This window comes from Vulpes vulpes, unplaced genomic scaffold, assembly GCF_048418805.1.
Source record: "Vulpes vulpes isolate BD-2025 unplaced genomic scaffold, VulVul3 u000000630, whole genome shotgun sequence".
In the NCBI taxonomy this organism is placed as follows: Eukaryota; Metazoa; Chordata; class Mammalia; order Carnivora; family Canidae; genus Vulpes; species Vulpes vulpes.
The window spans coordinates 424,976-438,419 of record NW_027325744.1 but is presented as its reverse complement, the minus strand read 5'-3'; the positions used below and the strand labels follow the sequence as shown (position 1 = coordinate 438,419).

General features: G+C 36.1%; 1 protein-coding gene across 8 annotated transcripts in view; it reads right to left on the bottom strand.

The window, feature by feature from the left end:
* The window catches only part of LOC140596750 (piwi-like protein 1), a 98,082-nt gene that overhangs the window by 73,963 nt on the left and 10,675 nt on the right, over positions 1-13,444 (bottom strand). The window lies entirely within an intron of this gene.

Sequence of the window (13,444 nt, the reverse complement as noted above, 5' to 3'; positions counted from 1 at the left end):
TCCTAAACAAAAAATTCTGACATTCTCAGTATTATGTGTTTTCACAAAACTAGATAACATAGATATCTATAATTAGATAACTAGATAACACTTCTTTCCTATTATCTTTGCGTTTATTAAAAATAATTGTGAGAGATAGACTTTTTGGAAAAGACTGTTGTTATTACACATGTTGATATTGACTTTTATTCTGAACACTGAAAAAATAAAGTTAATGATATAAATAATTCTGGTCTCTTCTTTAATTGCAGTCCTTTTGGGGATCCCTGGGTGGCTCAGCGGTTTAGCGCCTGCTTTTGGCCCAGGGTGTGATCCTGGAGTCCCGGGATCGAGTCCCCCGTCGGGCTTCCGGCATGGAGCCTGCTTCTCCCTCTGCCTGTGTCTCTGCCTCTCTCTCTCTCTCTCTATGTCCATCATGAATAAATAAATCAATAAGTAGCTCTTTTTTTAAAAGATCTTATTTATTTATTCATGAGAACACACAGAGAGGATTGAGAGAGAGAGAGGCAGAGACACAGGCAGAGGGAGAAGCAGGCTCCATGCAGGGCGCCCTACGTGGGACTTGATCCCGGGTCTCCAGGATCACGACCTGGGCTGAAGGCGGCGCTAAACCGCTGAGCCACCCGGGCTGCCCAATAAATAACTCTTTAAAAAAAATTCCAGTTCTTTTCAATTTAGAGAGAAAATGAATTTATAAATGTTGAATGTGATCACAATTATTGATCCCACCAATACATTGAATTTTTACATTTACACTACTTTTCTTTAAAAACAGCATCATCCAGAAAATGTTAAACACAGTGAAACAATAATCTTCAATTCATTATAAACAACTGTAACTTTATTCTATATAAGATAGTATTGCACTGGTACTTTACATCTAAAGTGAAGATTGTAATTCCTCTTTCAAAAGACTGTTGTAGGAATTTAAAAAAATTTTTAAATAAAACAAAACAAAAGACTTGTAGGAATTAAATGATGTAGTATATAAGTCAATTCAACCTACATCATATTCCTTCTTTTTCTTTATAGGTAATGTGTAACTGTGATTTTTTTCATTATTACAAAAAACATACACACAAGGAATCTTTGCTATATTTCTTTAATTCATTAAGATATGATAGGAACAACCCTGAAAATCAAATTACTTTTATCAAGTTCAATTAAAGTTCAAGCTAAGGAAGGGTATATTCAGATTTTTTGAAGGGAATGTTTGTTCTTTGTAATTTAAATGATTTGTAAATAAGAGAGATCAGTGACACTATATCAGTGTATTTGTATGTCTTTCTTAGAATGAATGCTGTTAAACAAAGATGTTCTAACATTTAGTCAAAGAATCTTTCTAACTCTAAAAACAACTATGACAATTCATTATGTTCCATAAAGTGTTCTTGAACTGGTAATTTTGCACTGGTGCTTCCCGTAATGACCATTACTATACTCATTTCCTCAAATCATATCTCCTTTTACACAGCTTATTATATTTAGAAATTTAAACGTCTGTACATACGAATGGCCAATTTTCAAGAGCATATATTTGAAAAAGTCAAATATGATCCATTTCCATGCCAAAAACATTGACATTCCTGGTCTTTAATCACTTTTCTTCAGCTTTCCAGTGTACTACCAAATGAATGTAGACTAAGAGAGGATTTGGTGACCAAGAAATACTCATCATTCACAGAAAAATGCAGATTCCAAAAGAAACAGGAAGAACAAAAATGTAAGTCTATATCGAAAGGCAGACTTTACTACTTTCTTATAAACTTCACAATCTTGTTTTAACAAGATGTTGTCCCCAATGTGTAGGTAAAATCTCATGGGCCAGAGCTTATTTTCAACTGTGAAATATACAATAGTAAACTCAGATTTTTAAAAATCTCCTTGAATAGAAGTTTTGCAACATTATATTATCAGCTGGCAAAATATTTCCTTCCCTTTTGCCCAGTATTTTCACATAATTTATACACTGGAACCTTACCATAACAACATCCTCAGTCTGTGGAAATTCCATAGTAGAGGATGTATTATACTGCAGTACTTGCCACATTGAAATAAAGTTTAGAAGATTATTGTTGAGCGGTTATTATGTATTAAGTACTATGCCATGTTGTATAAAATGTTTAATATATATGAGCTATTAAAATTTTGTCTGAAATCTATCTGGTCCCTGACCTGTATTATCTATGCCACTGGAAGCTGTGAACTCTTTACAATGGAAAATGTTAGGAAACAAGACTAGCAAAGATCTGCAGCATCTACTCCTCTCTATGTTGTCACTACCTTTTTAATACATTTTGGTATATTTGTGTGTGTTTGTGTGTGTGCGTGTGTTACGGAAAATCTGATTCCACACAAGCAATATTACTACACTGTATGATTTGCTAATGACCTAGACTTTACCATGTAGGCAATAAGGAAAATGCTGTAAATGTATAATCAGGAAAATAATGTGATGAAATTTGTGTTTTGATCATAAATACAGAGAATGTACTGGAAGGAGTTGAAACTGGTGTCAGGAAGAACAGTTAGGAAGTATGGGCAATGATACAAGGGCAGGAACTATATGTGAAAATCCTTGTAAACTTCAAAGTCCTTACAAATATTACTTATTATTATTGGTGAGATTTTTTAAAAAAGATTTTATTTATTCATTCATGATAGTCACACACACACACACACACACACACACACAGAGGCAGAGACACAGGCAGAGGGAGAAGCAGGCTCCATGCAGGGGGCCCGACATGGGACTCGATCCCGGGTCCCCAGGATCGCGCCCTGGGTCCAAGGCAGGCGCCAAACTGCTGGGCCACGCAGGGATCCCCCATTATTGGTGAGATTAATTCTTCTGGTAATTAAACCTCCCTGGACTAAGAGCAAGAATGAGCTACATTAGACAGATTTCCTGCCATAATAGGGCTTGTCGTAATGACAGGGTTTTATGTTATAAGGCCAAAGTGCAAAACTAAGCTGATGCCTGTTTTGCACTACAATGCCCAGCTGTCTATTCAAATAACTCTTCTGCTAAAAAGGAATCTCTTGTTATATTAATGACTCTTGGTACTACACAAAACCATCTAAAACTGTTCCACTAGACTGTTTTAAGAGCAGTCTTCCCATAATGACCCAGAATGAATTTTCCTAGATGTAACCTAGTTTAAATGGCATATAAATCTCCAATTTGCCATTTGCTATGTAGATAACCATAAGCACTCTAATAAGAAAATGTGGGTGTCATTACACTTGGTCAAATTTACTACTGAATGACTAGCTAACAGACTTGGAAAATTTTACATCCTTTATCAATGGAGGTGTCATTAAAAACAGACCCTGGAGCTATGTCCTGAATTTCATTTTAAAATCACAGCACATTATCATTATCTGGACCTGTCTCATTATAATAGGTTTGGTCTCAATACAACAGCAATTTCTTTAAAGCTTATTGTATGATAGAGTGAAATCTGGGAATTTTTTAAAACTACAAATAGCTTTCAATTTTTTACTTTTTTTTTTAAGATTTATTTATTCATTCAGAGAGAGAGAGAGAGAGAGGCAGAGACACAGGCAGAGGGAGAAGCAGGCTCTATGCAGGAAGCCCGACTCAGGACTCGATCTGGGGTCTCCAGGATCACGACCTGGGCTGCAGGCGGTGCTAAACCGCTGTGCCACCAGGGCTGCCCAAATAGCTTTCAATTATTTCCTCCCTCTATCCCTGCCTGCTTCTATATTCTCCATTACTAAATTGGTACATCATGAGGCTAGGATGAAGTTCCTCCATTATTTGGGAGGCTATGCTCCTGATAATATCTGGCAATTTTAGAAAAAAAGAAAAGCTATGAACTTGTATGTTAAGCGAAAGAGTTTCTGATCAGGGTGGCTCAGTAGGTTTAGCATCCAACTCGTGGTTTCAGCTTAGTTATAATCTCAGAGTCTTGAGATTAGCCCCAAATCAGGCTCTGCTCTCAGCTCTGAGTCTGCTTAAGATTCACTCTTTCCCTCTCTCTCTACCCCTCCCCCACTCACGCACACATTCTTGCTCTCTCTCAAATAAGTACATAAAATCTTCAAAAAAATTAAAATTAAAATAAAATCTTTTGAATGCTGTTCTTCAATGTTTAAGGCACACAGAACTATCTGGAAAGCTCATTTTGGTGGGGAGATCTGATTCCTCGGCACTGCTATAAAGGATGTGTTTCTGCCATATCATAGTGCAGCAGAGTGCAGCACTAGTGATGTTGTGCTAAGCATAGCTGCCTTTCATAGGGCAGCATAATTCAGAGGAATTTACCCTCAGAGGAAAACTTCCCCAATGCAAAGCAGATGACTGATAACACCCTTTATACAGACTGAACGTAATGGTTTATTCACTTATGCATATTAAATCCCTTTGAAATTAAAGGGAATCAGAATAGGCTGCCACAAAATGTGTCACTTTGTCATGTGGACTGTTTTGAGCTGAAGGCAATCAAGATCCAACGGATTCAAAAACTTTCCCCTCCCCCTTATTTGTCTCTGAGAATTCAGAGGAGGTCTGGTCCTGGAAGAGAGGTACCACCAGAAATATCTACAAAAAGTACAGGCTAGGTGTGCCAAGCTAAGGGGAACTCAGCAAGATACGTTTGTTCAGTTTCCTCTGTGTCCCACTGTCTCTGCAGGTCATGACAAACATTTGTTTTCCAATTATTTGCTCTTATCATCTTTCTGTTAATTGTGTTCCTTCCTTTTGAAGCCCCAGATCCCTACCCCTAACTCCTTAACTCAGAATGGCATATTAAGCCTCAATTGCCTGTCTTGAAGCTTTTCATGTCTTTGTGGGGCTCTCATAAGTACAAAATTAGATGTTAACCAATTTAATTAGTAGACCAGCCAAAAGCATCCAGTAAGTTAAGAAAAAAAAAAAATCCCTCCCTACTAAAGCAAACATTAGAAGAGTAGCAATATGGGGCACCTGGGTGCTGCAGTTGGTTAAGCACTCGACTCTTGGTTTTGGCTCAGGTCATGATCTCAGGGTCATGGTCTCCAGGTCGTGAGACCGAGCCTCTTGTCAGGCTCTCTCTCCCTCCCCCTCTTCCCTTCTCTTCCACTTTCTCTCTTTCACTCTCTCCCTCTTTCAAACAAATAAATAAATATTTTTTTAAAAAGAAGAATTAGCAATATGATTTTAGATTTACAGCATAAATTAAACAAATCACAAGTAATCCAATCATATTTGAAGCTGGCCTCCATCGTATCAGTTCAGATGAAAGAATGATCAATAGAGGTCATATCATCCCCAGGCATAACTGAACTAGCCAAGAAACCTGTAAGAATGCAACCCCACTAGCTTACAAATAGATATGATCACCAGATGTACTTAGTGAAATTTTTAACATAAGGAATCGAGATGTCTTTCAGATTCCAAATCTCTTGAGACGGAGAAGACCGCTGTGGGACTTAATGAAATGGCATCGGAGCATCTGCTAGCATGACATCATGGGCCTCCAATCAACAGCGTCCACCTTCTCAGGAGCCCCCTGCTCCAAATTTTGACCTTAAAAATCCTCACTTGCAAACCATGAGGGGGTACAGGACTTTTGAGCATTAGGTACTGTTCTCATGGGTGAGACCACACCACAGCTTATCTTTCTTCACTGCAAAAGCTCAGTGTCAGTTTTTATTGGCTCTCTGTGCATTGAGGGGACAAACTCTCACTCGGTTCAGTTACAATTTGATTAAATAAGGGTATATAAACCCTGCCAGTCTTGAAGTGAATGAGGGAGTTCTCGGGGTTTGTAGTGATCAGCTGCATCCTGCAGATTCCTCATTTGAATCAAAGGCAGGTTGGCAAAATGAATAGACTTTCCATTTTGAAGACTTGGACTAAGTATGGGGTTAGAATCATACTTGACTGCCTACCAGGCAAATATCTCACCATAATGACACTCAAAGAGGTAAAACTACCTCCTGAATCAAACTGATCAGATTGAAATCCCAGCTCTGCCACTTACTCTATTTCCATATCTGAAAATAGATGTAACAATAGTAGCTACCTCACAGAGTGACAGAGGATAAATTAATCAAGTCATGTGAGATACACAATATATTTCTTGGCATATTGCTTACCAACAATTAGTTACTACTATTGTTGTTCTATTAAAATAATAATTTATATGTATTTTCAAAAATTGGTAACACATGCCATTTTATAGCATCTGGAGAATGGAATCTGAGTTTAGTAATACTTCCTCTTCCTTAAACATTTACCTAAAATATAGTACTAATGTTTTTGAATTAAAGTTGTCCAGTCATGGGCATTACCCTTTCTTAAAGCTGGGTGGATCCTCAAGACAAACGTCTCTCTAAATATCTCTTTTCCCCATAAAGCAAACAATGGTCTTTTGCAAGGGACATTCCTGTCAGAAGACTAATAATAGGGACACCACTTGAACCATATGGGTATTACGTGAATAGAATGTAGATATGCAGAAAAACAAAATGTAATCATTGAGGCTGTTGAGCTGAGCAAACACTGCTTCACAGTGTTAATGACATGAAATTTTCCTCTACTTTCTGTGTTTTTGCCTTTGTAGCTACTCAGAATTTCACCCCGGTCCTCTGGTGACAGCTGTGGCACATGAGCTCAGAACACTGGATCTGCTCGATGATTTCCTGCCAAGCACTTTATTAAGAGTTTTAGATTTATTAGATTCAATACAGTTTGCTTGATGCATGGTAGATTATTCTATATTTCGTAAAAATTACCCTGTTCTATGGCTTGATGCCTTGAGTTTATAGCCACTAAGACATGGTTTATTGTTTGTTCTTGATTTGGAAACAAATAGTTTCCCTTTGTTCTGATTCTTTATTTTCCCTGTCTACTTTTGAGATGCTAGAGCATCGTGATTGCACATAGTATTCGAAACTCAAGATTTATTATACATTGCATTTTCTTTAAAAAATTAGATTATAGATCTAAGAGTAAACAATGCTTAAGGAGCAAGAGACTGGACGTGTGATTTGTACACATACACTTACTTTCCGTATATTCTTGTCATGATTATCCATGGCATTTATGAACCTATGTTGATTTATTATCAAATGAAAGTTTAAAAAGCCTAACAATTTAAAAAAGCAAGATGCACTTAAAATAATAAACTTTAAATAGAATCATCTAATTTAACATCAATAAATCTGACAATCTGACAATTCAGGGTGAGGGTGTTTCTATATACTTATAAGGAAATTGTATGTCTTTCTTTAAAGTTTTTCCCTATGCTATATTTAAAAAACAAAAATCAGAAACAGAAACAAAAAAGTCTATCTCAGGATGGTTATAACAAGTGACAATGTACAAGTTTCATAAATTTGAACTCTTCTAATTTGAAAACCAAATCCAGTTGGCTAGACTGTTGTGTTTGGTTGGTGTTTTATGTAATTGGGAAATTTTACATTTAAAAGTAGTTTTCTGGTATTATGCTGAGTGAAATAAGTCAATTGGAAAAGAACAATCCTTATATGGTCTCATTCATTTGGGGAATATAAAAATTAGTGAAAGGGAATAAAGGGAAAGGAGAGAAAATGAGTGAAAATATCAGTGAAGGTGACAAAACATGAGAGACACCAACTCTGGGAAACGAACAAAGGGTAATGAAAGGGGAGGTGGCCGGGGGGTTAGGGTGACTGGGTGATGGGCACTGAGGGGGGCACTTGGTGGGATGAGCACTGGGTGTTATGCTATATGTTGGCAAACTGAACTCCCATAAAAAATAAAAATAAAAAATAAAATAAATAAAATAATAAAAGTAGTTTTCTAATTCATTTCAAAAAATCAGAAAATTTAGGCTAATACTCTTGATTGGCAAAATTAGCTGAAGCTGAATACCGGCTGTCCCTTGTACTAAAGGCCCATGTTCTCCAAAGACCTTGTTCCCCTTGTTCCCAACCCTCTCCATTCATTCATGTTGGTGGGCTAGTCTTTGTATATACATTTGTGCTTGGGACCACTGACGTAGAGATGTCAAGGGATGATGTGCTAAAATCTGACAATCTGACAAGCCCGGTAAAGGTAGGTTAGGAATCCATCAATAGGCTTTATAATGTAGCTTATTTCAATATAATAATAGTCATGGTGCAAATGAGAATAATTACCTACTTAGTACTTGAACAACTATAACATTATGCAGCCATTAACCATGATATTTTAAAAAATATCAGATGCAAACGTAAAAGTGATTTGGTTAAATGACAAAATCACAGGTCATATGGTCGTAGGTAAATTAGTATTGAGTTATGTTACAAGGAGAATTCAAACGAGATGTGCACTATCAAGGCACTACTCTAAATGGATGGATAATCACGTAGAATTACAGAGCTAAATTGGGTCAGGCAAACCAATTCCAGGACCAAAGATTCATATTTATATATTAATTGCAACTAATTACATTTTCATTGATTTTTTTAAAGAACAAATTAGAGAGACCAGTATGCTTCTTTGGAATAGAGAAGAAAAAGTTTTAAAAAAGGATATGAGTATTGTCTAAAGTTAGAGTCCTGAGGGAATGGTTGAATAGTCGAAAAGGACTAAGGATTAGTTAGCACAAGTACTAACTAGTACTAAAGTACTAGTTAAGCAACATTTTAAGTAGTATAATAATTTTTCTGATAGATTCTTTGCATTTTTAAATATTTGCATTTTTGTTCCAGTAAAAGTAACTCACTCTCCATGTAGGTGATTAGAAAAGGGGGAATGGAAGAAATAAAATACAGCTCACCTATAATCTTACTATCAATATTTTACTATTAAAAGTTTCAATCCTGGGGATCCCTGGGTGGCTCAGCGGTTTGGCGCCTGCCTTTGGCCCAGGGCGTGATCCTGGGGTCCTGGTATCAAGTCCCACGTCAGGCTCCTGGCATGGAGCCTGCTTCTCCCTCTGCCTGTGTCTCTGCCTCTCTCTCTCTCTCTCTCTATGTCTATCATGAATAAATAAATAAAATCTTAAAAAAATAAATAAAAGTTTCAATCCTTTTGTTTCTTGTCTTTTTGCTGCTAAACCATAAGATGTATATGGATCAGGAGCCTCTATTCTGCTCACTAATATATCCAAATACCTACACAGTGCTTACTAAAACAAAAAAAAAAGGTAGGCACTTGGTGGATATTGACTGAACATGTGTGTTCAGAATTAGAGTTCTATTGCTTTATTTTTATTTTTTAAAAAGATTTTATTTATTTATTCATCACACACACACACACACACACACACACAGGCAGAGGGAGAAGTAGGCTCCTTGCAGGGAGTCCGACGTGGGACTTGATCCCAGGTCTTGAGGATCACACCCCGGGCTGAAGGAGGAGCTAAACCGCTATACCACCCAGGCTGCCCTGTACTTTTTATTTTGTGTCTTTTCATTTGAGTTCATATTGTGAGCATTTTTGTCTTTAAGTGTTCTAACAATGTAGTTTTTTAAATGGCTAGATATGCCATAATTTCTATTGTTGAATATTTAGGTTGTTTCCAAATTATCACTAACACCAAAATGCTTCTGCAAGCATTTTTTCCACATAAAACTGGTTAGTATAAATATCTGGTATACCAGACTCATGAACTGAGTCTTTATATTGATCATTATAATTTTTGAAAATTTTATAGGAAAAATAAATGGTATCTAATTGTTTTGATTTGTAGTTACTTGACAACTGTTAACACTATATATTTTTTGTGTATGTCAATAAAATTACCTTTAAATGGAAATATTATTGTTTAAAAATTTAACAGAAATCCAATGTATATAATATTTGATCTCTTCTAATCAGCATATATAGAAACACAGACACATTATAGACTTTGCTATATAGTTAATTATTCATTGTATCTTAATCAACATTTCAAAATACATGCACATATGCACATACATGTGTATTAACTGTACATTCACTGACACATTCATATATTCCTTATGTGATAACATGTGCATATTTATTGACTGATGCTGAATTTTAAAAAAATGTTTTTAAAAGATTTTATTTATTTACTCACAATTGACAGAGAGAGAGAGGCAGAGACACAGGCAGAGGGAGAAGCAGGCTCCATGCAGGGAGCCTGATGTGGGACTCGATCCTGGGTCTCCAGGATCACACCCTGGGCCGAAGGCGGTGCTAAACCGCTGAGCCACCTGCGCTGCCCATGTCAACATTTTTTCTTATTTGACTTTTAGACTTTGTTTTAGAGTAGTCTTAGGCTCACAACAGAATTAAGAGGTAAGTATTGAGATTTCCATATACATCATGCTCTACACAGGCATAGCTTCTCTCCCATCATCAAAGTCATTCACCAAGAGGTATTTTTAAAAATAATAATTGTTATTAAATTAATATGGATATAAAATATATTTATTTTTATTTACATACTTATACTATAAATATAAATTATTATTTTTATCAGTTTTTGCCAAGGATAAACCTACAGTGACACATCGTAATCACCCAATGTCCATAGATTATATTATGGTCCACTCGATATTTACATTCTATGGGTTTGGACAAATTTACAATAACATCTATTCACTATTATAATATCATAGCATATTTTCAGTGCCCTAACACAAACAAAGGAAAATGATTCATCTTCTCCCTAAATTCCCTTCAACTATTCATCTTTTTATCGTTAACACAGTTTTTTTTTCTTTTCTGGAACATCATATAGTTAAAGTTATATATAGTATGTGACCTTCTCACTTTGGCTTCTTTCACTTAGTAATTTGCATTGAAGTTTCCTCCATGTATTTCTATGGCTTGATGGCTCATTTTTATTTTAGTGCTCAATAATATTTGTTTGTATTTATCACATACACGTATTGCAAAACTTCTTGGTTCCTTCCAAGTCTTGGCAACTATGAACAAAAGCTGCTATAAACATCTATGTGCAGGTTTTTGTGTGAGCATAAGTTTTCAGGTCCTTCAGATAAATGCCAAGGAACTGAAATCTTCAGATTATCCAGATGTCACTAATATCTTGGTCTGTTCCAATCCCATTGCCGTTTACCTTTTCTATGCCAAGTATGGTTTATGAACTAGTAACATAGGCACCAAATACGAGCTTTTTGGAATCTCAAGTCTCACTCCAGGCCTACTAAATTAGAGCTTGTATTTGATGAAAGTCCTCAGGCAATCGATGTGTACATGAAAGTCTGAGAAGCAGTGCCATCAATTCTAACACCTCTGATTATAAAATATAAGTCTCCACTTTGACCTAGAGTTAGAAACATGCCTAAAATCAGAAGGAGCTTTTGAGACAAACAAAAAAATCTTCAAATCCCAGCCCTTCTGCTTCTGAAGTGATTCTCTTGAACAGGTAATGCAACATTTCTCCTCTTTCTCCATCGATGCAATGATGAAAATAAGACCTTGTTGCTGTATTAAGAAATGTCATATGCAACTGATGAATTATTGAAAACTACAGCTGAAACTAATAATGTACTATACGTTAGCTAACGTAATTTAAATATAAAAATGAAGTGTGATAAAAAAATAAAAAGTACTCATCACTGAGGTATAATAAATGGTCAATTGTGAATAAAAATTATGATTAGAGATAAATTAGAGAAAAGGAACAGCTCTTGAGGTTACAAAATGGTTAGTTGTAAATTGTGAATTAAAGATAACCTGATAACTGATGGGAGTTATTCTAATGCCATGCCACTTTGCTATAACAGCAATTCTTACCAGTTCAATTAAGCTTATATTTTCAAGGATTCTTAGTTTTCTCCTGGAATTATGATCAACATAGTAATTTTTTATATTATTTTTTCTGAGAAACATTTTTAGGTAATGGGGGGAAAATGAGCCCTCTCTTAGAATATATAAAAGATATATAAAAGACTGTTTAAAATATGTATATATGTATAAAAGATGTTTAAAATATATTTCTTTGTGGAACATATTAAATGGATCATTATTTGTATGAGATTTTTAAAACTCACTGTGGCTTATTATGCAAATTTTAAACTGACATTGGATAGGTAAATTATGTTTAGGCAGTTTTCAAGAACTGGATTTTTGATTCAATAGACCATAGCAACTCTTCGATGTGCTATATTGTAATTCATTAAATTATCTTCTAGCACATGCATAGCTATCATGATGCTAATGGGTATTCATATTTAAATCATGAACGAAAGTTATACATATATACACCAATTTTTCATATCAAAAAGCTTGGAACTGAAAGAACTATAGAGCAAAACACAGTATTTGAACACATTTTTATGGTGTTGTGATTTCTAGATTATCTCTGTATTTGTTAAGCCTATCTGTTGTGTCAGTTATCAATTCATTGCCTTTCATTTCCAAATGTACCTCCAATATGGTAAACAACAGAATTGGCTTAAGCATTTCTCTTTTTAAATGCACACTGTTAAGTTTCTCAGTAGAGGGCAGCAGGGGAGATTTTGCAGGAGGTAGAGACTTCCTCCAATTCACAGCACTATCCAGGAGGATAGGCAGTGTGGGTATAAGGACATCTGGTAAGGAACTACTACTTAGCAGTCACAAGCCTAGGATGAAGGTCCTTTGACCTTTCAGCCTCATCCTGGCAATGATATTTCTACAGACAGCCTGGACTCCTCTGACAAGCCTAGTACAGCCTGCATAAAGCTACTTGTGTCCAGAAGGTCACACACCAAGTCAGTCCTTCAAAGAGTAAGTTCTAACAACCTTTCACCCCTACTGGCACCTGGATTCCCACTGCAGATCCAGCAACCATTTTCTTGTCACATGTCATTTTCTTATCTTTGTCTATACCTCCGGAGGTGGCTGTTGTTTGCACAGCAGTTCTGGCCTGGCCATTCCAGTGGTCAGCTCTGCTCTCTAGGAGCCAAACTACATTTTCTCCAGTATTTGAACACATTTTTACAGTGTTGTGATTTATGGATTATCTCTATCTGTTAATACCCTTTTCAAGTTTACCCTTTCTTAGGTACTCTTTCTCTGCTTTACCACACAGAATTTCTTTATATCTTATAGTTATGTTTGTCAGAGTCAGTAATTCTTTGTATTAAACTGTTCTGCTTTAACCTACTACATGTTTTTTTTTGTTTGTTTGTTTTGTTTTGTTTTGTTTTTGTCTCCTGATTGGGCTCAGAGTGCTACTTTGGCTTTCTACAATTAGAAGTGAAACTTGTTCAAGAGATCATTTTATTACAATAAGGGCTACTACTTACTGTGAACTATCTATGTGCCAGGCTCTTCACAATTATGATCTCACTTCATCCTCATGGAAATCTTATGAAGTGCGTACTTCATTCTACAAATGAAGTATATAGGGATCCCTGGGTGGCACAGTGGTTTGGTGCCTGCATTTGGCCCAGGGCGCGATCCTGGAGACCCGGGATCGAATCCCACATCAGGCTCCCAGTGCATGGAGCCTGCTTCTCCCTCTGCCTATGTCTCTGCCTCTCTCTCTCT